This window comes from Eschrichtius robustus, chromosome 13 (genome assembly GCF_028021215.1).
Source record: "Eschrichtius robustus isolate mEscRob2 chromosome 13, mEscRob2.pri, whole genome shotgun sequence".
Taxonomy (NCBI): Eukaryota; Metazoa; Chordata; class Mammalia; order Artiodactyla; family Eschrichtiidae; genus Eschrichtius; species Eschrichtius robustus.
The window spans coordinates 33,587,174-33,612,052 of NC_090836.1; positions in this window are offsets into that span (position 1 = coordinate 33,587,174).

The following is a 24,879-nucleotide window of genomic DNA, read 5'->3' on the forward strand; positions in this document are numbered from 1 at the left end:
TCAACATAGTTTTGGAAGACCTAGCCACAGGTTTCCGAGAAGAAAAAGAAATAAAAGGACTCCAAATTGGAAAAGAAGAAGTAAAACTGTCACTGTTTGCAGATGACATGATACTATACATAGAAAATCCTCAACACAATACCAGAAAACTACTAGAGCTGATCAATGAATTTGGTAAAGTGGCAGAATACAACATTAATACACAGAAATCTCTTGATTCCTATACAATAGCAATGACAGATCAGAAGGAGAGATTAAGGAAACAAATCCATTTACCATTGCACTTAAAAAAAGAAAAAGAAAAAAACTAGGAACAAACCTACTTAAGTAGGCAAAAGACCTGTACTCAGAAAACTATGAGATACTGATGGAAGAAATCAAACAGATGGAGAGATATATTATATTCTTGTATTGGAAGAATCAATATTGTGAAAATGACTATACTATCCAAGGCAATCTACAGATTCAATGCAATCCCTACAAATGACCAATGATATTTTTCACAGAACTAGAACAAAAAGTTTTGCAATTTGTGTGGAAACACAGAATACCACAGATAGCCAAGCAATCTTGAGAAAAAAAATGGAGCTGGAGGAATCAGGCTCCCAGACTTCAGACTCTACTGCAAAGCTACAGTAATCAAAAGAGTAGAGTACTGGCACAAAAACAGAAATATAGATAAGTGGAACAGGACAGAACTTCCAGAGATAAACCCACACACTTATGGTCACCTAATCTATGACAAAGGAGGCAAGAATATACAATAGAGAAAAGACAGTCTCTTCAATAAGTGGTGCTGAGATAACTGGACAGCTACATGTAAACAAATGAAATTAGAACACTCCCTAACACCATACACAAAAGTAAACTCAAAATGGATTAAAGACCTAAATGTAAGGCCAGATACTACAAAACTTTTAGAGGAAAACTTAGAGAGAACACTCTCTGATATAAATCACAGAAAGATCTTTTTTGATCCACATCTTAGAGTAATGATAATAAAAACAATAATAAACAAATGGGACCTAATTAAACTTAAAAGCTTTTGCAGAGCAAAGGAAACCATAAACAAAATGAAAAGAAAGCCCTCAGAATGGAAGAAAATATTTGCAAATGAAGCAACTGACAAAGATTTAATCTCCAAAATACACAAACAGCTATATCAAAAAAACAAACAACCCAATTAAAAAATAGGCAGATCTAAATAGACATTTCTCCAAGAGGACATACAAATGGTTAAAAAACTCATGAAAAGATGCTCAACATGGTTAATTGTTAGAGAAATGCAAATCAAAACTACAATGAAGTATCACCTCACACCGGTCAGAATGGCTGTCATCAAAAAAAAATGTATAAGCAATAAGTGCTGGAGAGGGTGTGGAGAAAAGAGAACACTTCTACACAGTTGGCGGGAATGTAAATTGGTACGACCTTAATGGAGAACAGTATGGAGGTTCCTTAAAATACTAAATATAGAACTACCATATGATCCAACAATCCCACTCCTGGGCATATATCTGGAGAAAACCATAATTTGAAAATGTTCATTGCAGCACTGTTGACAATAGCCAAGACATGGAAGCAATCTAAATGTCCATCGACAGATGAATGGATAAAGAAGATGTGGTACATATATACAATGGAATATTACTCAGCTATGAAATGGACTGAAATTGGGTCATTTGTAGGGACATGGATGGACCTAGAGACTGTCATACAGAGTGAAGTAAGTCAGACAGAGAAAGACAAATATGATATGTGGAATATAAAAAAAAAGGCTGCAAATGAACTTATCTACAAAACAGAAATAGAGTTACAGATGTAGAAAATAAACTTATGGTTACTGGGGGTGAGGCTGGGAAGGGATAAATCAGAAGATTGAGATTGACACATGCACACATATATATAAAATAGATAACTAATAAGGACCTACTGTATAGCACAGGGAACTCTACTCAATACTCTGTAATGGCCTGTATGGGAAAAGAATCTAAAATATAGTGGATATATGTATTTGTATAACAGATACATTTTGCTGTACACCTGAAACTAACAAAACATTGTAAATCAATTATACTCCAATAAAAATTTTAAAAAATTAAAAATAAAACACAAATACTTTCTATGTATTAAAAATGATTTACCATTTAACTGTGTTCTGATTTTTTTTAAACATCTTTATTGAAGTATAATTGCTTTACGATGGTGTGTTAGTTTCTGCTTTATAACAAAGTGAATCAGTTATATATATACATATGTTCCCATATATCTTCCCTCTTGCATCTCCCTCCCTCCCACCCTCCCCATCCCACCCCTCTAGGTGGTCACAAAGCACCGAGCTGATCTCCCTGTGCTATGCGGCTGCTTCCCACTAGCTATCTATTTTACATTTAGTAGTGTATATATGTCCATGACACTCTCTCACCCCGTCACATCTCACCCCTCCCCCTCCCCATATCCTCAAGTCCATTCTCTAGTAGGTCTGTGTCTTTATTCCCGTCTTGCCACTAGGTTCTTCATGACCTTTTTTTTTTTCCTTAGATTCCATATATATGTGTTAGCATACTGTATTTGTTTTTCTCTTTTTGACTTACTTCACTCTGTATGACAGACTCTAACTCCATCCTCCTCATTACAAATACCTCCATTTCATTTCTATATATGGCGGACTAATATTCCATTGTATATCTGTGCCACATCTTCTTTATCCATTCAACCGATGATGGACAATTAGGTTGCTTCCATGTCCTGGCTATTATAAATAGAACTGCAATGAACATTTTGGTACATGACTCTTTTTGAACTATGGTTTTCTCAGGGTATATGCGCAGTAGTGGGATTGCTGGGTCGTATGGTAGTTCTATTTGTAGTTTTTTAAGGAACCTCCATACTGTTCTCCATAGTGGCTGTATCAATTTACATTCCCACCAACAGTGCAAGAGTGTTCCCTTTCCTCCACACCCTCTCCAGCATTTATTGTTTCTAGATTTTTTGATGATGGCCATTCTGACTGGTGTGAGATGATATCTCATTGTAGTTTTGATTTGCATTTCCCTAATGATTAATGATGTTGAGCATTCTTTCATGTGTCTGTTGGCAATCTGTATATCTTCTTTGGAGAAATGTCTATTTAGGTCTTCTGCCCATTTTTGGATTGGGTTGTTCGTTTTTTTGTTATTGAGCTGCATGAGCTGCTTGTAAATTTTGGAGATTAATCCTTTGTCAGTTGCTTCATTTGCAAAGATTTTCTCCCATTCTGATAGTTGTCTTTTGGTCTTGTTTATCGTTTCCTTTGCTGTGCAAAAGCTTTTAAGTTTCATTAGGTCCCATTTGTTTATTTTTGTTTTTATTTCCATTTCTCTAGGAGCTGGGTCAAAAAGAATCTTGCTGTGATGTATGTCATAGAGTGTTCTGCCTATGTTTTCCTCTAAGAGTTTGATAGTGTCTGGCCTTACACTTAGGTCTTTAATCCATTTTGAGTTTATTTTTGTGCATGGTGTCAGGGAGTGTTCTAATTTCATACTTTTACATGTATTTGTCCAATTTTCCCAGCACCACTTATTGAAGAGGCTGTCTTTTCTCCACTGTATATGCTTGCCTCCTTTATCAAAGATAAGGTGACCATATGTGCATGGGTTTATCTCTGGGCTTTCTATCCTGTTCCATTGATCTATATTTCTGTTTTTGTGCCAGTACCAAACTGTCTTGATTACTGTAGCTTTATAATACAAATTGTGAAATTTTTTGTTCTACTTCTGTGAAAAATGCCATTGGTAGTTTGATAGGGACTGCATTGAATCTATAGATTGCTTTGGGTAGTAGAGTCATTTTCACAATGTTGATTCTTCCAATCCAAGAACATGGTATATCTCTCCATCTATTTGTATCATCTTTAATTTCTTTCATCACTGTCTTATAGTTTTCTGCATACGGGTCTTTTGTCTCCTTAGGTAGGTTTATTAATAGTTATTTTATTCTTTTTGTTGCAATGGTAAACGGGAGTGTTTTCTTAATTTCACTTTCAGATTTTTCATCATTAGTGTATAGAAAGGCAAGATATTTCTGTGCATTAATTTTGTGTCCTGCTACTTTACCAAATTCATTGATTAGCTCTAGAAGTTTTCTGGTAGCATCTTTAGGATTCTCTATGTATAGTATCATGTCATCTGCAAAAAGTGACAGCTTTATTTCTTCTTTTCCGATTTGGATTCCTTTTATTTCTTTTTCTTCTCTGATTGCTGTGGCTAACACTTCCAAAACTATGTTGAATAACAGTGGTGAGAGTGGGCAACCTTGTCTTGTTCCTGATCTTAGTGGAAATGGTTTCAGTTTTTCACCATTGAGGACAATGTTGGCTGTGGGTTTGTCATATATGGCCTTTATTATGTTGAGGAAAGTTCTCTCTATGCCTACTTTCTGTAGTGCTTTTATCATAAATGGGTGTTGAATTTTGTCGAAAGCTTTCTCTGCATCTATTGAGATGATCATATGGTTTTTCTCCTTCAATTTGTTAATATGGTGTATCACGTTGATTGACTTGTGTATATTGAAGAATCCTTGCATTCCTGGGATAAACCCCACTTGATCATGGTGTATGATCCTTTTAATGTGCTGTTGGATTCTGTTTCCTAGTATTTTGTTGAGGATTTTTGCATCTATGTTCATCAGTGATATTGGCCTGTAGTTTTCTTTCTTTGTGACATCTTTGTCTGGTTTTGGTATCAGGGTGATGGTGGCCTCGTAGAATGAGTTTGGGAGTGTTCCTCCCTCTGCTATATTTTGGAAGAGTTTGAGAAGGATAGTTGTTAGCTCTTCTCTAAATGTTTGACAGAATTCACCTGTGAAGCCATCTGGTCCTGGGCTTTTGTTTGTTGGAAGGCTTTTAATCACAGTTTCAATTTCAGTGCTTGTGATTGGTCTGTTCATACTTTCTATTTCTTCCTGGTTCAGTCTCAGCAGGTTGTGCATTTCTAAGAATCTGTCCATTTCTTCCAGGTTGTCCATTTTATTGGCATATAGTTGATTGTAGTAATCTCTCATGATCCTTTGTATTTCTGCAGTGTCAGTGGTTACTTCTCCTTTTTCACTTCTAATTCTATTGATTTGAGTCTTCTCCCTTTTTCTCTTGATGATTCTGGCTAATGGTTTATCAATTTTGTTTATCTTCTCAAAGAACCAGCTTTTGGTTTCACTGATTTTTGCTATTGTTTCCTTCATTTCTTTTTCATTTATTTCTGATCTGATCTTTATGATTTCTTTCCTTCTGCTAGCTTTGGGGTTTTTTGTTCTTCTTTCTCTAATTGCTTCAGGTGCAAGGTTAGGTTGTTTATTCGAGATGTTTCCTGTTTCTTGAGGTAGGCTTGTATTGCTATAAACTTCCCTCTTAGCACTGCTTTTGCTGCGTCCTATAGGATTTGGGTCGTCGTGTCTCCATTGTCATTTGCGTCTATGTATTTTTTTATTTCCTGTTTGATTTCTTCAGTGATCACTTCGTTATTAAGTTGTCTATTGTGTAGCCTCCATGTGTTTGTATTTTTATAGATCTTTTCCTGTAATTGATATCTAGTCTCATAGCGTTGTGGTCGGAAATGATACTTGAAACGATTTCAATGTTCTTAAATTTACCAAGGCTTGATTTGTGACCCAAGATATGATCTATCCTGGAGAATGTTCCATGGGCACTTGAGAAAAATGTGTATTCTGTTGTTTTTGGGTGGAATGTCCTATAAATATCAATTAAGTCCGTCTTGTTTAATGTATCATTTAAAGTTTGTGTTTCCTTATTTATTTTCATTTTGGACGATCTGTCTATTGGTGAAAGTCGGGTGTTAAAGTCCCCTACTATGATTGTGTTGCTGTCGATTTCCCCTTTTATGGCTGTTAGTATTTGCCTTATGTATTGAGGTGCTCCTATGTTGGGTGCATAAATATTTACAATTGTTATACCTTCCTCTTGGATCGATCCCTTGATAGATAGTGTCCTTCTTTGTCTCTTGTAATACTCTTTATTTTAAAGTTTATTTTGTCTGATATGAGAATTGCTACTCCAGCTTTCTTTTGATTTCCATTTGCATGGAATATCTTTTTCCATCCCCTCACTTTCAGTCTGTATGTGTCTCTAGGTCTGAAGTGGGTCTCTTGTAGACAGCACATATATGGATCTTGTTTTTGTATCCATTCAGCCAGCCTGTGTCTTTTGGTGGGAGCATTTAATCCATTTACATTTAAGGTAATTATCGATATGTATGTTCCTATCCCCATTTTCTTAAATGTTTTGTGTTTGTTATTGTAGGTGTTTTCCTTCTCTTGTGTTTCTTGCCTAGAGAAGTTCCTTTAGCATTTGTTGTAAAGCTGGTTTGGTGGTGCTGAACTCTCTCAGCTTTTGCTTGTCTGTAAAGATTTTAATTTCTCCATCAAATCTGAATGAGATCCTTGCTGCGTAGATTAACCTTGGTTGTAGGTTTTTCTCCTTCATCACTTTAAGTATATCCTGCCACTCCCTTCTGGCTTGCAGGGTTTCTGTTGAAAGATAAGCTGTTAACCTTATGGGGATTCCCTTGTGTGTTATTTGTTGTTTTTCCCTTGCTTCTTTTAATATGTTTTCTTTATATTTAATTTTTGATAGTTTGATTAATATGTGTCTTGGTGTGTTTCTCCTTGGATTTATCCTGTATGGGACTCTCTGTGCTTCCAGGACTTGATTAACTATTTCCTTTCCCATATTAGGGAAGTTTTCAGCTATGATCTCTTCAAATATTTTCTCAGTCCATTTCTTTTTCTCTTCTTCTTCTGGGACCCCTATAATTCGAATATTGGTGCGTTTAATATTGTCCCAGCGGTCTCTGAGACTGTCCTCAGTTCTTTTCATTCTTTTTTCTTTATCCTGCTCTGCAGTAGTTATTTCCACCATTTTATCTTCCAGGTCACTTATCCGTTCTTCTGCCTCAGTTATTCTGCTATTGATCCCATCTAGAGTATTTTTAATTTCATTTATTGTGTTTTTCATTGTTGCTTGGTTCCTCTTTAGTTCTTCTACGTCCTTGTTAAATGTTTCTTGCATTTTGTCTATTCTATTTCCAAGATTTTGTATCATCCTTACTATCATTATTCTGAATTCTTTTTCAGGTAGACTACCTATTTCCTCTTTATTTGTTAGGTCTGGTGTGTTTTGACCCTGATCCTTCATCTGCTGTGTGTTTTTCTGTCATCTCATTTTGCTTATCTTACTGTGTTTGGGGTCTCCTTTTCACAGGCTGCAGGTTCGTAGTTCCCGTTTTTTTGGTATCTGTCCCCAGTGGCTAAGGTTGGTTCAGTGGGTTGTGTAGGCTTCCTGGTGGAGGGAACTAGTGCCGTGTTCTGGTGGATGAGGCTGGATCTTGTCTTTCTGTTGGGCAGGTCCACGTCTGGTGGTGTGTTTTGGGGTGTCTGTGGCCTTATTTTGATTTTAGTCAGCCTCTCTGCTAATGGATGGGGCTGTGTTCCTGTCTTGCTAGTTGTTTGGCATAGGGTGTCCAGCACTGTAGCTTGCTTGTCGTTGAGTGAAGCTGGGTCTTGATGTTGAGATGGAGATCTCTGAGAGATTTTCGCCGTTTGGTATTATGTGGAGCTGGGAGGTCTCTTGTGGACCAGTGTCCTGAAGTTGGCTCTCCCACCTCAGAGACACAGCCCTGATGCCTGGCTGGAGCACCAAGAGCCTTTCATCCACACAGCAAAGTACGTGGGGAGTTTCTTGCCTTTTGGGAGGTCTGACGTTTTCTGCCAGCATTCAGTGGGTGTTCTGTAGGAGCAGTTTCACGTGTATATTTATTTCTAATGTATCTGTGGGAAGGAAGGTGATCTCCACGTCTTACTCTTCCGCCATCTTCTCGACTCTCTGGAGACAAAGGACTTTATCACAGCAACAGCAGTAGCCAGAGTATCAGCATTTCCTTGCAGTAGTTCCCAACTCCAGTTCCTCCTCCGGTGTGGCGGGGCCGCGTCGCCTGGGGGGGCTGTGACCTGCGGTGGCGGCAGCGGCAGTCCCTGATTTTTAAAGTTACAAAATTATCTGTGTATGTTTTCCATAGAACCCATTATTGTCTAAATTATATTTCACTATTTCTGTTTTTCACTTTTTCTATTTGACTATTTTTATTTCTTTAACAGTTAATTAAGAGATGTTTCTCTTCCAGTGTAGGAAGTAAAGACATCTTTAGTAGAAAAGAAAGCAATCAGGTTTGGGGGTTATTGGCTGATCATGTATCCTTTCCTTTGTACTACTGCTTCTATCTAACAGGAAGTGAAAAGAATGTACTGGATACCGCATTAATTACCTGTGGTTCAGTCCTGGAAGCCAAACTGAATTTCTCTGAATAATGAGGAACTGCTGAAAATAAACATTAATGATTACTTTAATTACATTATTAATAAACAATAAATAATTACATAATTACATAATTAACATCACATAATCAATAAACACTAAATGATTACATTAAGTATTATTGACAATGAATTCTTACTCTTTGTGAATCATTTTGCTTATGCCTGACTCTTTTATAAGAACTTGATATCCTTCAATTCTTTAGCCTTCTGTGTGATTCCTCTCTTTAAAACCCAAATAACGGTAGTTTGCATTTTCCTCTCTTGCCTTACTTACAGGAAATAATGTCTTTTACCAAGTTTCCCTCCCCAAAGATTTCTTGGTAAGTTTTAGGAACATTTTCTTGTTCCATGAATGCTTCCTGTATGTCACTTGGCATCTCCAATTCAGGCTGCTTGTCTGGGCTTCTATATAGATCACATCTTGCCAGGTCAATATTACTCTTCCAGGATATTGGAGCCTTCCTATGTGTAAGAACACATCCAACCAATGATTCCTTAAAGTTTACTATTTAAGAAAGTTTTACTCAAAGGACTGAGAACAGAAAAAGTTATAATGTAGACTAGGGAAGGGAATCATGGAAATCCCACCATGCCCTCTTTTATCAGGTAGTAGACAGAATAGTTTCTAGAATACATATGCCACACCCTTCCTCCAGGGGTCTGCCATCACTCTCCTAACCCCCAGATTGCCACTCAGTTACAGGCACCAATTTCCCTTCCATGATCTTTCCATTAGGACTTTCCTACACAGAGTCCAGATGTGTAAACTCAAGAGATAACTATGCAGAACATTTGGTACTTCAGTACTCAGAAATTTTCCTTTCTAGAACAGAATTGGATTTATACTTGCATATCTAAAAGGCCTCCTTAAAGAGTTTCCCAATCCAAATCCAGTCATACATACATATATAACACATACACAATCTTCATGAAAGAGAATTCTGTTTCTATCACAAAAGCAACATGCAAATTTGCATGTTAACAATATTTAAGAGGAGAACTCAGTAAATACATTTTAAGATAATGAATCACATTTTAGAAATGAACGTAAAAAACTTAAGCCTCTCTGGGGATACAAGACACTGCAATGTACCCTCTCATTTTCATGAATATGACTTTGTTAGTCTCTTAGAATGATCCTGACTTTCAAATATGAAAATATATCACTGTGAATTTAGGGAGTAAATGACTGCCACAATTAAATCTCTAATTCTTCCTATAGGCCATTTCTAAAATTGGAATGATTTGGAAGTTTCTGGAGCAGAAAGTGAATTACCAGAGTCTATGTTTGCAAACTGTTAGCATAGTTTGTAGTAGTTCTACATTGATATAATTATGAAAATAATGCTTCCCTTTCTGAGAGTTTGAATATCCATGTTAAACTGAAAGAACAGCAGAAGCAAGATGTAATGTCAGAAGACGGCGCTACTCTCCAAAACAGAAGGGTTTCTTTTGTCCAGCAAGGTTTCTGCAGTCTTTAACTGGTGGATAACAAGCAACAGGTGGAGAGACAACTGATGTTTGGATGATAAGTGTGAGGCTGAAAAACTTTATGTCTAATTCAAATGGTAGTTTTATTAGAAAATATAATAATTTTCTCTTTTATTCAATGCACAATTTATTGAGTACTTACTATGTGTAATGTTCTGAATTGTGGAGGCTATAAACAAGAAACCATCTGTGCAAAAAGCTAACAGTTTATCGACACTAGATACATAGACATATTCATGCATGCACACAGGACTGTTAAATAAGCTATCATGTAATACATACAATAAGGAAAGGTAGAAAATAATTAGGCAGTTCTGAGGAAAGCCATTCTAGGCACAGAAAGAAGGCAGAATTAGGAATAGCAAGGGGAATAATTTATCTGGAAAAATGGAGTACATGTAAATGGAAGGTGGAATATGAGACTGGGAAGATAAGTTGAACTGACCTTGGAGGCCTTTGAGGATCACACAAATACGCTTATTTCATAATAAGCATACATTATTTCATAATAATAAGGTTCTACAAAAACTTTCAGCCAGGGAGGGACATGATCAGGGCTGTGCTTCAGAAGTCAGTCTGTTTGGTGGTGTGAAGAAGGTAATGTTAGGATAGAGGAAGAAAATAAAAAGTCTGGAAAAAATCTGACATACTAACAGCTGGTTCTTGAAAGTTGTCATTCAGAAATCATTAATGCGTTTCAAGTAGGAAAAATAGTTTGACATTTAAGGGTCCATATTTAATGTTTATCCAGGCTTATGTAAGTTATTAAGCTGAAACTATTCCAGATGTTTCACGATGTTTACTAAAGTTTCTTTCTGGAATTTCTTGTATTTGCAAATATATGGCAATCAGGTGTTAAATGCTTAGAAGCGGGGGAAAAAAGAAATGTGCCCTTCACCCCTCTTGCCGTGTCATACACGAACGTGGCTGTGTGAAGCAGAGTGTCTACTGGATTACTTACTCTAAAAGCACAAAGCTGGCTCCTCTGGGCAGTGACAGAGAAAGGAGAAGGCATTCACAAAGGATTCTTGAGAATATATTTGCTGTTTCTTCTTTTCTTTTCCAACCCTTTTCATGATGAACATTTTAACTGACCTAGCCTTTGGAGAGTTAAGAGAGTGTCTGGAAGATGGAATTGAAAGCTGCCTCGGAAGAATTTTTGTGAAGAAAAAAACCCCACAATGTTGGAGGTGAAGGAGGTTTTATTTATTACACTGTATCTGGTAAAATATGTTGCTAGCATTCATGCTGACAAGTATAGAAGAAGTTCACCATTCTCTGGAACTGAATCTTCTTTATCCATTCTCTCATTTATCTAATGAAGGTTTACGAGTACCAAGCGCACATTACCATGCTAAGGCCTGGGAAAACTGTCAGGGACTCCAGCTTAAGGCATAATTAGCAGAACAGCTAAGGAACTTGGGAACAGGAAATAGAATGGTGTGTTCAGGAGTGGGACATGCCAGGGAATGAGGCTGATTAGAAAGCAGAGACCAGATCATATATGCATTGCATAAATTATTAAAAGGTCTGGAATTTACCCTGTAGCAAGTGTGATTCTTTCTGATGGCCATTTCATATACTGAAAGCCTGAAATGTATAAACTACGTACTTGCAAACAAAGTCTGTTCTGGTTGACATTCCTTTTGATCCTCTTTTGAATTTTTATGACTCACTCAATATTGACACAATAAAGAAAGACAGTCGCTAGAACTAGAGCTATCTGCTCTGCCAGATTTTGGGGTCACTGGTTTAGGCCCTAAATGTGAAGTTGGGCAAATTGAAGTACTTTGCAGTTACAGGACATTTAGTTGTCAAAGCAGCAACCTCTGTGAGTGAAATTTCGATTGTGAAACATGCGACAGGAGAAAAGCTATGAATGCTTACTGAATTTGCATAAGTAAATGAGCTAATTTGTGTGAAATGCTTAGAGCAGTATTTGGCACATAGCACTCAAAAAATGTTAGCTACTAATAGTGATAGTATTATTTAATTTTTAAAAGAGAATTAGAGTAGGAAGAAATAAGAAACATTATAAATATGGAATAGGATTATTTGCTTGTTAACTCAGCAGCAAGATATCCCAAGTGATACTTCAACAAACACTGATCAGCACATCCTCTGTGCCAGGCACTGATGTAGGCTGTGGGGACACAGCAGGGATCAAAGGAGACAAAAAGCCCTGCCTTAGGGAGGTTACATTCTGGGAGTTTGGCTTAGGCTTTGAAGTCTGGAGCCAGGGTCATATAATTGACTCCAAATACAACAATGACTCTTCCCACCTCTCCTGCAAAGCCTAATGAAGAGGGTTCTGGTGAGGGGCAAGATAATGGCCAGAAGAGATGGCACCAACTCAATGGCTATCACCTGAGTGCAGGACTCACTATTTTTCTCGCTGCTGCTTCTGGATCTCCTGGCCCAGTGGCCCCCCTCCCCCCAAATAACCTGCTAAATTCTCCCTCTGAGGAGTGATGGTTTCTTTAGAGTATGTGATTCTTTTTCTGTAAGAATGTTGCTCCTGCTGCATGGTGGGTACCAGGAGAGCCGAGTTCAATTATGAACTGAATGCTAATCAATTATCAGATCAATTATAACTTAGAAGCTTTAGAAGCATGATTTTCTCAGAAGCCTGACCTAATCTATCATTGCAAAACTGATACTTTCCAGGAAAGAAAAAATCTCCCTTTTCTTTGTTTAAACTATACACTAAATGTGGGAGCAGATGATGTCAATAGAATGAAGAGTTTCCTGGTCTAAAAATACCTTTATTATTGTTTAAACCATATTTTTTCTTTGTAAAACTAAAATCTTACCTGGAAAACTTTTAAAAGTTTCACACAAACATCTGTGAAAGTTGATAAATTGATTCTAAGTGATGAGTCCTTTAACTCTGGTCTGAATAATGTCCAAAACTTGCTTTAACACTGCTCTACAGAGCATTCAGTGCATACTTCATCAGTCCAAGCACTTAAAAAAACCCTCTTTTTTGTGTGTCTTTTTATCTTTTCACCCACAGGAATGTAGGGTTGATTATTTTATTGATTCCGAAGTAGTTGTTAAAGCAGGAAGTATACTAGGGCTTTCAGGATTGAACATTTGAAATGGTGTGGATAGACTCAAACAACTCTTCGGCTAATAATGGAATCATACTGGATTAAAACATCCAGTAAAAGAACAGGAAATTCAGGACAATTGGTTTGTGAGAATTTAGAATAAGTGTTATTTACTTAGAAAATGGATTTATGAAGTGTAAATCAACATAAATTATACTTTTTTTATGAGGGGTTGGAAATAGATTCCAATAAATAGCTGAATCGAGAGAATTATATATACTACTATGTATAACTTTCACTGAAATTTTAAACAAAATGTCTCAAGATATTCTTGAGGAATATCTTCAGAGCAATGTATATTGGATGACAATAAAGATAGAATTTTTAAAGTTGGTGAACAATTATTTCCAAATATATTCTAGTAAGATGTACCTTAAGACATCTGCTTCTATTTAACATTGTATCAAGAACAAAGTGACACAAGCTATCTTCCCAAATCTGCTAATCAAACAAAATTGGAAGAGTAATATAATGGATAATACAATAAAAATTACAAAGAACTGTCCAAGACCTCAACAGTCCAAAAAATTGCAACTAACAACCTTACATTTAAGGAAGATTAAGGTTTTCCATTTGAATAAAAAAAATTTTAATTAAAAAAAGAAAGTATAATGTGTGAGGTACCTGACTTCATAGAAGTTTATGTGAAAAAAAGAGTTTTAATTGACTAGAGATTAATATAAATATTTCACGACTATTAAAGATATTGTATAGACCCAGAGAGGTAAAATAGTTTTAATCTTCAGTGGTCATGATACATGTGGTATATTATATTTAGTACTTAATGTGATATTTTAATAGAAGTGTCTATAAACAATGTTATTTCCAAAGGAATTAAAATGACATGGTGAAAGGAATGGAAACCACTTAATGTGAAGAAGCATTGAGGGTCCTAGGAATGTTTAGACCATAGAAGAAAGCATATGTAAGAGAAATGCCAGTTGTATTCAAATATACAGAGCAACTTAGGTGGATGAGAAATTGATTTATTCTATATTGGTCAAGAAGACAAATCTAGAATCAGTAAGTGAAAATTAAAAAGGGGCATTTGACTCAATGTAAAGACTTTTCTGGAGGTCAAGATGGCATAGTAGGAGGATGGTGGGCCAACCTCCCCTCCAAATGCATCAAAACTACGACGACACATAGAGCGACTCTCACTGAAATCAACCTAGCGGCTAGCAGAAAAGCTCTTCTACAACGAAGGTTGTAAAGAAAGATCCACACAGAGTCTGGAAGGAAGGGAGGAGAAGCAATCTGGTTGGACCCGAACACCTAGCAGGGGACACAGGAGACAGGCACAGAAGAGGAGGGGTATATCACAGATTCAGGGATCCTCTCTGGGGAGTGAGACATTTGAGCTACATATTAGGAACCCTAGCCTTGGGGTCTCACACAGGGAAGAAGAGCCCCCTAAGCTGGTTTGAAAACCAGTGGGGCTTACTGGAAGGCTGTAAGAAACTGAGACTCTGCTATTAAAGAGTGAGCACACATGCTTGCTTACTCCCAGTCACATTGCGGAGACAGCAGACTGAAAACTGCCTGGGGAGCTGGCAGCGTAACATGGCCAAGCAAGCTTACATTGAGATTATGGGCGCATAAGTCATTTCCAAATAATACAACCAGTTTTTCTTTAACATCCACAGCATTCCTTCATTTCAGTTATATATAAGTAAAAGGTTTTTATGTCTGCTTGAAAACATTTCCTTTCTTTTTTCTTTCTTTTCTTTCTTTTTAACCTACATATGCCCATCCCTTTTTCTTCCTTATTTCTAGAGAATCAAATTTACTATCAAAATCACAACCCTAATGTCTTCCGTAGGCCTGTTTCCTGGGAGCATTTTATGGCCTATGCCTTATGCCTTGTCATGTGCATCTCTTCTTTGGGTTCACTTAGAGATAGGCCAGGGGCAGATAACTTAGAGACTTTTAGGCCATGGGGGAAAAGATGTTTATTCTTTTCTTCTGAGAGCTGGAAAGTTAGGAGATTTTTGAGCATAGGATGACATGACCTATTTATATTGTAAAAGTATCATTCTTTCTACAACTGAATAGGAAAATGATGGCAGAGATCCAAAAGGAGGCAGGCAGCCAGGGGCAGTTATCAAGGCAGAGCTGACTGTAGCTTGACCTAAAGTTACTAGTAGGGGTGGTAAGAAACGCTAGGCGTTAGTATATATTGTATTGGGGTTGGCCAAAAAGTTCGTTCGGGTTTTTCTGTAAGATGTTACAAAAACCCAAATGAACTTTTTGGCCAAACCAATATTTTCATATATTTCTCATAAACCGTATAACTGGCATGAGAGAAACTTTTGCTACATAAAAACTTGAATTTAGTCTCTGAAATTATTACTTTATGTCCTCTCTCATTTGGTAATTAGTAACATAAGGGAAAGCTTAAAAGGTCATGGTGTTGTACTGGTGAGCATTTCTGCAAAAGGTCTGAGAACAGTTATTAGTCATCAGTTTAGCTTTTCTTTGCCTCTTTTTCTTAGGAAAAGAGAAAAATGGACTCTTGAACACTAAAGTTACCAAAGTGGATAAAGTTATAAACCATATAAGTTATGGTTTATGCATGTGTTCATTTTTGTCTTAACAGTGAACTCATCTATACTACTGTTGGGTAAATAAATGTCTGACTTGGGAAACACATGTATTTTCTGAAAATGTAAACACTTGAGGATATAAATGCAAAAGCTTTAATGAAAACAAAACTACCTCAAAGCAATTGTTGACTTGCTGAACTTGAGCACTGTTGAACTTGAATAAGTTATAGTGAAGTGACACAAAGTAATTGAGAGAATGGTGGAATCGGAGTCTAAATATCTGGATTTGAACCACAGCCCTGACACTCAGTAGATTTATGACCTTGGGCAAGCTACTTGCTTTCCCTGAGTTTCAGTCTCCTCATTTGTAAAAATGAGGATAATGATGCTTGTTTTGAAGATTTATGATGAAATCCTGCCTCAAAAGGAACCTGGCACACAGGCTACTTGAATCTGAGAACTCATTTTTCTTTTATTCCAAGTTGACTGGCTTCTGCTATATTTCATTATCTTTGAAAGTTTTGGCTTAACTATTTAACTATAACACTTCAAAGTAATTCCAATGTAAGCTGAAGTTAAAAGGAAGGATACTGAATGAGCTGTATATTTATTTTTTCTATTTTCTTTTTCTAGAAAGTTTACCTAAAGTTTTGGAAAGTGTATGTCTTGTTTTATTCTTTTGGTGGTTGCCTATACATTGAAAATTGTCTTTCAACTAATTTATTTAATTATCCATGTGTCAAGCTATTGACTTCTGCTACTTTGTCACTATTATTTGATGCTTCTGATCCAGACAGCTTTTGTTGCTCACTGTCAGGTATTTTATAACAGTTTTTTCCCCAGCTTTAAAAAACTTATCATCCAGATATGTTTGAGGAGCATAAAATATTTAATTGATTTTTCAAAACAAGTAGAAATTTATGATTGAAAACAAATAATAATTATTATAAAATTGAAGATGCATTTTCAAATTATAGTTATGCTTTAATACTTACAATTTCTAGATTTTTTAATATTCTGCCCCTAAGACGATGTTGGAAGAGGTCATTGAGAGGACATGATCCCCAGTTGACACTTGATCTGGACCCAGGCAATCGCAGGGACCTCATCCCCTCCCCTGGTCTTGGAATGCATGTTCTGCCCACAATTCCTGCACTAGGTGCCACTTCAAGGATGTAGTCTTGAGAGAACAATTTAGTGTTGAGACCATCTGGATGGTATACATGACTGAACCCAGTTAAGGTCTCTACATAAACTTTTAAGATTCTGGCAGGCCGGGGTGGGTGGACATCTCCTCATCTTGTGACCACCCAAGACAAGTCTCATTTTACGTTTCCTTGCTTATTAAACCTGGCACCTACCAGTCTTGTGTGGTCTGCCTCTTTCTTTGGTTTCTCCTTGCCCTCTGTGTATAAGGGCCTGTTTCAGATTTCACCTGGGAAGCTCCTGAGGTTGCAACCAACAGGCGATGTACCTGATCCCTCTACCTCTCCCTCCTGCCTGGAGATGTTTCTTTTAGCTCTGATTTTCCTTTTCTTGATTTCTTTATGTTAATTAATTTCTTGACCAGCATCTTTGTAATTTTTTCCCCTTGGAATGATACATAAGTGGTATACTTCATGAGACTTGCATTTCTAAAATTTTATTTTTTTTGCCATTGCAGATAAATGGAAAAGTGGGTTTGATTCCCAGAAAGAAAGTCAAGATATGGGTCAGTGAAAGCTTAGCGTCAGAATAAGGTACTTTTATTTGCATTCCAATTATGACCAAGACTAGCAATATTAAGTTTTAAGACTTAGAAAGTATTTCTCATGTGATGACTTTTACACCTGTTTCATTATAGTTATTAGCACTAAATACCTCCAAGAAATCTCCAATGTTGTGTGTTTATTTAGTTGGGACAAGAAGAGAGAGGACAAGTTTATAAATATGCTTCTGATCCACAGTGATCAAGTGGTAGCAAAGCAAGTGTTCTGGTGGATAAAACTTTCGGGGCATAATAGAGAAAAGGACAAAGGAATGATCTAGAGTATCATCCCAGGATAATTTTTTTTTTAATTGAAATATAGTTGATTAACAATGTTGTGTTAGTTTCAGGTGTACAGCAAAGTGATTCAGTTATACACACATACATATCTATTTTTTTCAGATTCTTTTCCTTTGTAGGTTATTACAAAATATTGAGTATAGTTCCCTGTGCTATACAGTTGGTCCTTGTTTGTTATCTATTTTTTACATAGTAGTATGTATATGTTAATCCCAAACTTCTAATTTATCCCTCCCTCCACTTTTCCCCTTTGGTAACCATAAGCTTGTTTTCTCTGTCTGTGGGTTTATTTTGTATACCCACTTTTTTATATAAGTTCATTTGATCATTTTTTTTTAGATTCCACATATGAATGATGTCATATGATATTTGTGTTTCTCTGTCTGACTTGCTTCATTTAGTATGATAATCTCTAGGTCCATCCATGTTGCTGCAAATGGCATTATTCCATTCTTTTTTTATGCCTGAGTAATATTCCATTGTATATATATACCACATCATCTTTATCCATTCATCTGTCAATGGACATTTAGGTTGCTTCCATGTCTTGGCTATTGTAAATAGTGCTGCAATGAGCATTTTCAAATTACAGTTTTCTCCAGATATATGCCCAGGAGTGGGATTGCAGGATCATATGGTAGCTCTATTTTTAGTTTTTTTAAGGAACTTCCATATTGTTCTCCATAGTGGCTGCACCAATTACATTCCTTCCAACAGTGTAGGAGGGTTCCTTTTTCTCCACACACTCTCCAGCATTTATTATTTGTAGACTTTTTGATGATGGCCTCTCTGATCAGTGTGAGGTGATACCTCATTGTAGTTTAGATTTGCATTTCTCTAATAATTAGTGATGTTGAGCATCTTTTCATGTGCCTTTTGGCCATCTGTATGTCTTCTTCGGAGAAATGTCTATTTAGACCTTCTGCCCAGTTTTTGATTGGATTGTTTGTTTTTTTTTCATACTGAACTGTATGAGCTGTTTGTGTATTTTTCAGATTAATCCCTTTTCAGTTGCATCATTTGCAAATATTTTCTCCCATTCTGTAAGTTGTCTTTTCATTTTGTTTATGGTTTCCTTTGCTGTGCAAAAGCTTTTCAATTTAATTAGGACTCATTTTTTTTTTCCTGTTTTTGTTTCCATTACTCTAGGAGATGGATCCAAAAAGATATTGCTGTTATTTAGGCCAGAGGGTGTTCTACCTATGTTTTCCTCTAGGAGTTTCATAGTATCTGGTCTTACATTTAGGTCTTTAATCTATTTTGAGTTTATTTGTGTGTGTGTGGTGTTAGAGAATGTTCTAATTTCACTCTTTTACATGTGACTATCCAATTTTCCCAGCACCACCTACTGAAGAGACTGTCTTTTCTCCATTGTATATTTTTGCCTCCTTTGTTGAGTGTGGTTATATTATTAATTTGAGTTCATTTGTTTCTGATTGCATACAGTTCTAGGGTTTTTTCTCATTTTTAAAAATTTTCATATTTTAAAATGGAAAATATTAGTATGCTTCTAAATTTCAAAACTACACAAAAATTAAGCTAGAGAAGTATCATTCCCAGCTATGAACCTTCTCCTAGCTTCTTGCTCCTTTTTACCCCTTTCAAGTAATTGATTTCATTATTTTATGGCTTATTCTTCCTGTTTCTATTTGCAAAAGTAAGGACACACACACAGTGTATCATGTACTGATAGGCACTTTGCTTTTTCATTACTGTAACCTAAAAATCACTCCATATTTATTCATATAAGTCTTCCTTGATCTTTTTACAGCTGTGTAGTCTTCCATTGTGTGGATGTATAGTAGTTTAACCAAACAATTCCCATGTTTGGACATTTAGGTAGCTTTCAGTATTTTGCAGTTACAAATAATATGCAACTTGTATTTTCATAGTGTTCTAAACATATCTTCATGGTAACTTTCTAGAAGTGAGATTTCTGGTACAAAGTGTAAATGTATATATAATTTTGTTAGATGTCACCAAATTCTTCAAAAGGATTGTACAATTTTGCATTCCCAAAGCAAAGTGTGAGAATACCTGTTTCTCCACAGCCTTGTCAGTAGAGTTCATTATTAAGCTTTTGAATTTCTACCAATTGAATGTTGATAAAAGATATCTTAGTGAGGTTTTAATTTGCATTTTCTTTATTATAAATAACATTGAACAGCATTTCATGTGTTCAGGGATCATATGCTTTTTATGAATTCATCTATGTTCATATCTTTTGCCACTTTTTCTATAGAATTTTTGTCTTTTTCTTTCCCCAAATTAAAAAAAAAGTTTATTTTTACTAGGCATATTATCCCTTTATCTGTAATATATATTGCAAAAAATTTCTCCTGATTTGCTATTTTGTTTTATTTTTTATGTTGATAACATTATGGAAATTATTTTACTGTCTACCTGATAATTCTGATAAATTTAATTTTACTAATGAATAATCAACTTTATTTACATTTTCAGTTTTTTATGCAGGTGTGCAAAATTTGCTTCTAATTATATTATACTGTATTATATTATGATAATATATATTTCTCCCTCTGTATCAATAATTATCTCTTTCATGTCTTCTCTTTTTTTTAAAAAAAGTGTTCATTTAGCTAGTGTTTTGTCTATTTTGTTGATTTTTTTAAAAGTCAGGAGTTTGACTGAATTTAACTGGCTATTTTCTTTCCTCTACTGAGTTAATCTCTACTTTTACCTCTATTATTTTCTTTTATTCTCTATTATTATCACTTTATTTTCTATTATTTTCTTTTATCTCTATTATCTTCTTACTTACTTTTTTTGAACTTTTTGAGTTGTGAATTTATTTATTTACTTTTTATCTGTCTATTCACATGGAACAACAACTGGTAAACTTTTTTTGTAAAGGGCCTATATAGTATACATTTTAGGTTTTGTGAGCTGTTTCAACTCTGCAGTTGTAGTGCAAAAACAGTCATAAGAGAATAAGCTTGACTGTTTTTACAGGTCACACAAAACAGACATTGGGCTGAATTTTCCCCTTGGGATTGTAGTTTTCTAACCTCTGATATAGATGTTTAAGACTATGAATTTTCTGCTGATTATTACTTTAAATATAGCCCACACATTTTAATAATATTTTTGTTATCATTCTTTTTTCAGAAATTTTGTAACTTATGATTATATTTCATCTTCCACCTGGGAGTTACTTAATAGAAGGTCTTTTATTTCCATGTGGAATTTCTTTTAATTTCTAGTTGTTTTGCATTGTGATCAGAGTGTAGTTGTAACTGTTTCTAATTTATGGAACTTACTGGTTCTTTCTTTGTGACCTAATATATGGATAATTTTTGTGAATATTTTATGTGCATTTGAGAAGAAAGAATATTCTCCATAGCACTGTGTAATGTTTGATATATCCCCATATATTCTATATTGTTGATTATGTTGTTTAGATTTTCCATGGCCCAATTTTTTTCATTTGATCTGTCTTGAACTGAGAATAATGTGTTAAAGTCTCCAGTTTTTAATATCTACTTCATCTTTCTCTCTCACAGTTTGTTTTAAATAAATGATTAATATATGGCCATAGATATTACAATTTTTATTTCTTAATTGTGAATTGTGGCTTATAGCATTTTAAAGTCTCTTTTGTGTTCTCATTTAATGTTTTCTGACTTGAATTTTACTTAGATATAAAAAATACACAAGCCCTGCTTCCTTACTGCTTCCATTTGCTATCTATATTTTTGCCTTTGCCATTATGTTTAACACTTTTTTTCAATTTTATTTTTTCAATTTTTTTATTAGTTATCTATTTTATACATATTAGTGTATATGTGTCAGTCCCAATCTCCCAATTCATCCCACCACCACCCCATCCCCAGCTTTCCCCCCTTGGTGTCCATATGTTTGTTCTCTACATCTGTGTCTATTTCTGTCTTGCAAACCAGTTCATCTGTACCATTTTTCTAGATTCCACATATATGTGTTAATATACAATACTTTTTTTTCTCTTTTTGACTTACTTCACTCTGTATGACAGTCTCTAGGTCCACCCACATCTCTACAAATGACCCAATTTTGTTCCTTTTTATGGCTGAGTAATATTCCATTGTATATATATATATATATACCACATCTTCTTTATCCATTCGTCTGTTGATGGGCATTTAGGTTGCTTCCATGACCTGGCTATTGTAAATAGTACTGCAATGAACATTGGGGTGTATGTGTCTTTTTAAATTATGGTTTTCTCTGTGTATATGCCCAGTGGTGGGATTGCTGGGTCACATGGTAATTCTATTTTTAGTTTTTTAAGGAACCTCCATACTGTTCTCCATAGTGGCTGTATCAATTTACATTCCCACCAACAGTGCAAGAGGGTTCCTTTTTCTCCACACCCTCTCCAGCATTTGTTGTATGTAGATTTTCTGATGATGCCCATTCTAACTGGTGTGAGGTGATACCTCATTGTAGTTTCAATTAACATTTCTCTAATAATTAGTGATGTTGAGCAGCTTTTCGTGTACCTCTTGGCCATCTGTATGTCTTCTTTGGAGGAATGTCTATTTAGGTCTTCTGCCCGTTTTTGATTGGGTTGTTTGTTTTTTTGATATTGAGCTGCATGAGCTGTTTATATATTTTGGAGATTAATCCTTTGTCCATTGATTCATTTGCAAATATTTTCTCCCATTCTGAGGGTTGTCTTTTCACCTTGTTTATAGTTTCCTTTTCTGTGCAAAAGCTTTGAAGTTTCATTAGGTCCCATTTGTTTATTTGTGTTTTTATTTCCATTACTCTAGGAGGTGGGTCAAAAAAGATCTTGCTGTGATTTATGTCAAAGAGTCTTTTGGGTCTTTTGTGTCTCCATACAAGTTTTAAGATTTTTTTGTTCTAGTTCTGTAAAAAATGCCATTGGCAATTTGATAGGGATTGCATTGAATCTGTAGATTGCTTTGGATAGTATAGTCATTTTCACACTATTGATTCTTCCCATCCAAGAACATGGTATATCTCTCCATCTCTTTGTGTCATCTTTGATTTCTTTCATCAGTGTCTTATAGTTTTCTGAGTACAGGTCTTTTACCTTCTTAGACAGGTTTATTCCTAGGTATTTGATTTTTTGTTTAACACTTTTGACTTACTGATTTAAGTGTTTCACATGTACACAGAAGAGAGCTGGGTTTGCTTTATGAGCCAATTTGAAAATCTTTTTCTTTGGTAGGTGACTGAAGCCTGTTCATATTTATTGATATGATTGATATGTTGCTTCTTTCATATTATTTATAATTACTATGTCTATTGTGTTACCTTTACTGTACTTCTTTCTGTTTTTTTTTTTGAGTCTTCTTTCCTCTATTTAAAAAATTTCTTTTGGTTATGAGGAAGTTTTATATTTTGTTTTAATTATTGCCTATTCAAGTGTACCTTTTATATTACCTTTAATCCACTTATTTCTTGCTTAATATTTCAGTATGCAGTTTGTGAAATTTAAATGATAGTCTTTGATTCCCAGCTATTCACTTTAACAACAGTCAATGATCTTAGTCTACTTTCTCCTTTCTTGTTTTCTCCTTCTATTCATTACTTACATTATTTCTACTTTTTCAGAATATGTAATGTTTACATAGTATTTTTTCACCCATGTACCTAAACCTATATCTAATCCCGTATTAGTTCTACAATTAGATGTACTATATGCTCACCTTCTGTTCTTTTGTAGAAACCTCCCTGAGACAGGCTGGGACCTGGGGCCCTTTGCTGCAGTGCTGCAGTTCTTGCATCTGGACACACCTCTCCTGGAGCAACAAAATATAAAGAAACTGTATGGGACTAAAAATAACTGCATGCATGTGCTGTTGGAGTAAATTCTGGACAAAAGATACATAGAGACCAAAAAACCCAACTGCCACTTTTGAAAAGCCTCGAGCAAAAGCAGGGAGTCAGAAGTAAAAGCAGGGTACTGAGCATGACCCCTGCACACAACATCACCTAAGGGGTGGGAAACCACCCAAGCCACCCCTCCGGCCCGACCCCTGGACACATCTCTACCCTTATTCCATATAAGGAACAAGCTCATGCCTCCCTCAGGGAGCCAGCAAGTAAGGGAACCTGTTGTTTGTTCTTGCTCCCCCCTACTGCAGCAGGGGCCCCAATAAAGCCTTGCCTGAATTTCTTGTCTGGCCTCTAGTCAATTTCTCTTCATTGGGGAAGGCCAAGAACCCTGGCCGGTATGATCCCCAGTCATTATTTGTTTTGATGAAGTTCATCTGGTAGTAGAATCCCCATGAAGAGAGCTCATGGTTACAGTATGTCGTGAGTTCCTTCTCATACAAATTTGCTTATTTTTAGAAGCTTGTTACTTGAAGTATTGCTTGGCTGGATATAAAATCCTTGGCTCACACTTTTCTTAGACTTTTAAAAATGCTGCTATCTCCTTGCTTTTTATGTTGCTCTTGAAAACTCTGGCACCATTGTAATGGTTTTGTCCTTATAGTTTGATATTTTTGTCCAGGAATCCTGATGATTTTGCTTATGTCTTTAAAGCCTAATAGTTTTACTAAGATTTGTCTCAGAGTTTATTGTTCTGAGTCAATTTCCTCAGGTATACAATGGGCCCTTACAGTATGTACATTTAGCATTCTTCTGAAAGTTTTTTTGGATTATATGTTTAAATACTACTTCTGTTAGATTGTTTTGCTTTTCTTCTTCTGAAACTACTTGTATGCATGCTGGGCCTTCTTTGCCTGCTTTCTGTTTCATTCAGTATCTCTCTAATCACTTTTATTTCCTTATCTTACTTCAATTTCTTGGTTATTTTTTTCCTTCTTCAATGTCCCTTGTTAAATTTTCTTTTGAATTTATTATCTTTTAAGTACTTTGTAATTTATTCTTCTTTTCAGAGATGGCTTATCTTTTTGTTAAATTCTTTCCTGAGTTCACTAAACTATGGTTTCTTTCTTCCATGTGAGGAATTTTTTGGTAGTTATTTTTTACACCATTTCTATTTTTACTTTTTAAATTTTTGTTTCTTGATTTTTTTTTAATTTATTTTTTAACATCTTTATTGGAGTATAATTGTTTTACAATGGTGTGTTAGTTTCTGCTTTATAACAAAGTGAATCAGTTATACATATAAATATATCCCCATATCTCTTCCCTCTTGCATGTCCCTCCCTCCCACCCTCCCTATCCCACCCCTCTAGGTGGTCACAAAACACCAAGCTATCTCCCTGTGCTATGCGGCTGCTTCCCACTAACTATCTATTTTACATTTGGTAGTGTATATATGTCCATGCCACTCTCTCACTTTGTCCCAGCTTACCCTTCCCCCTCCCCATATCCTCAA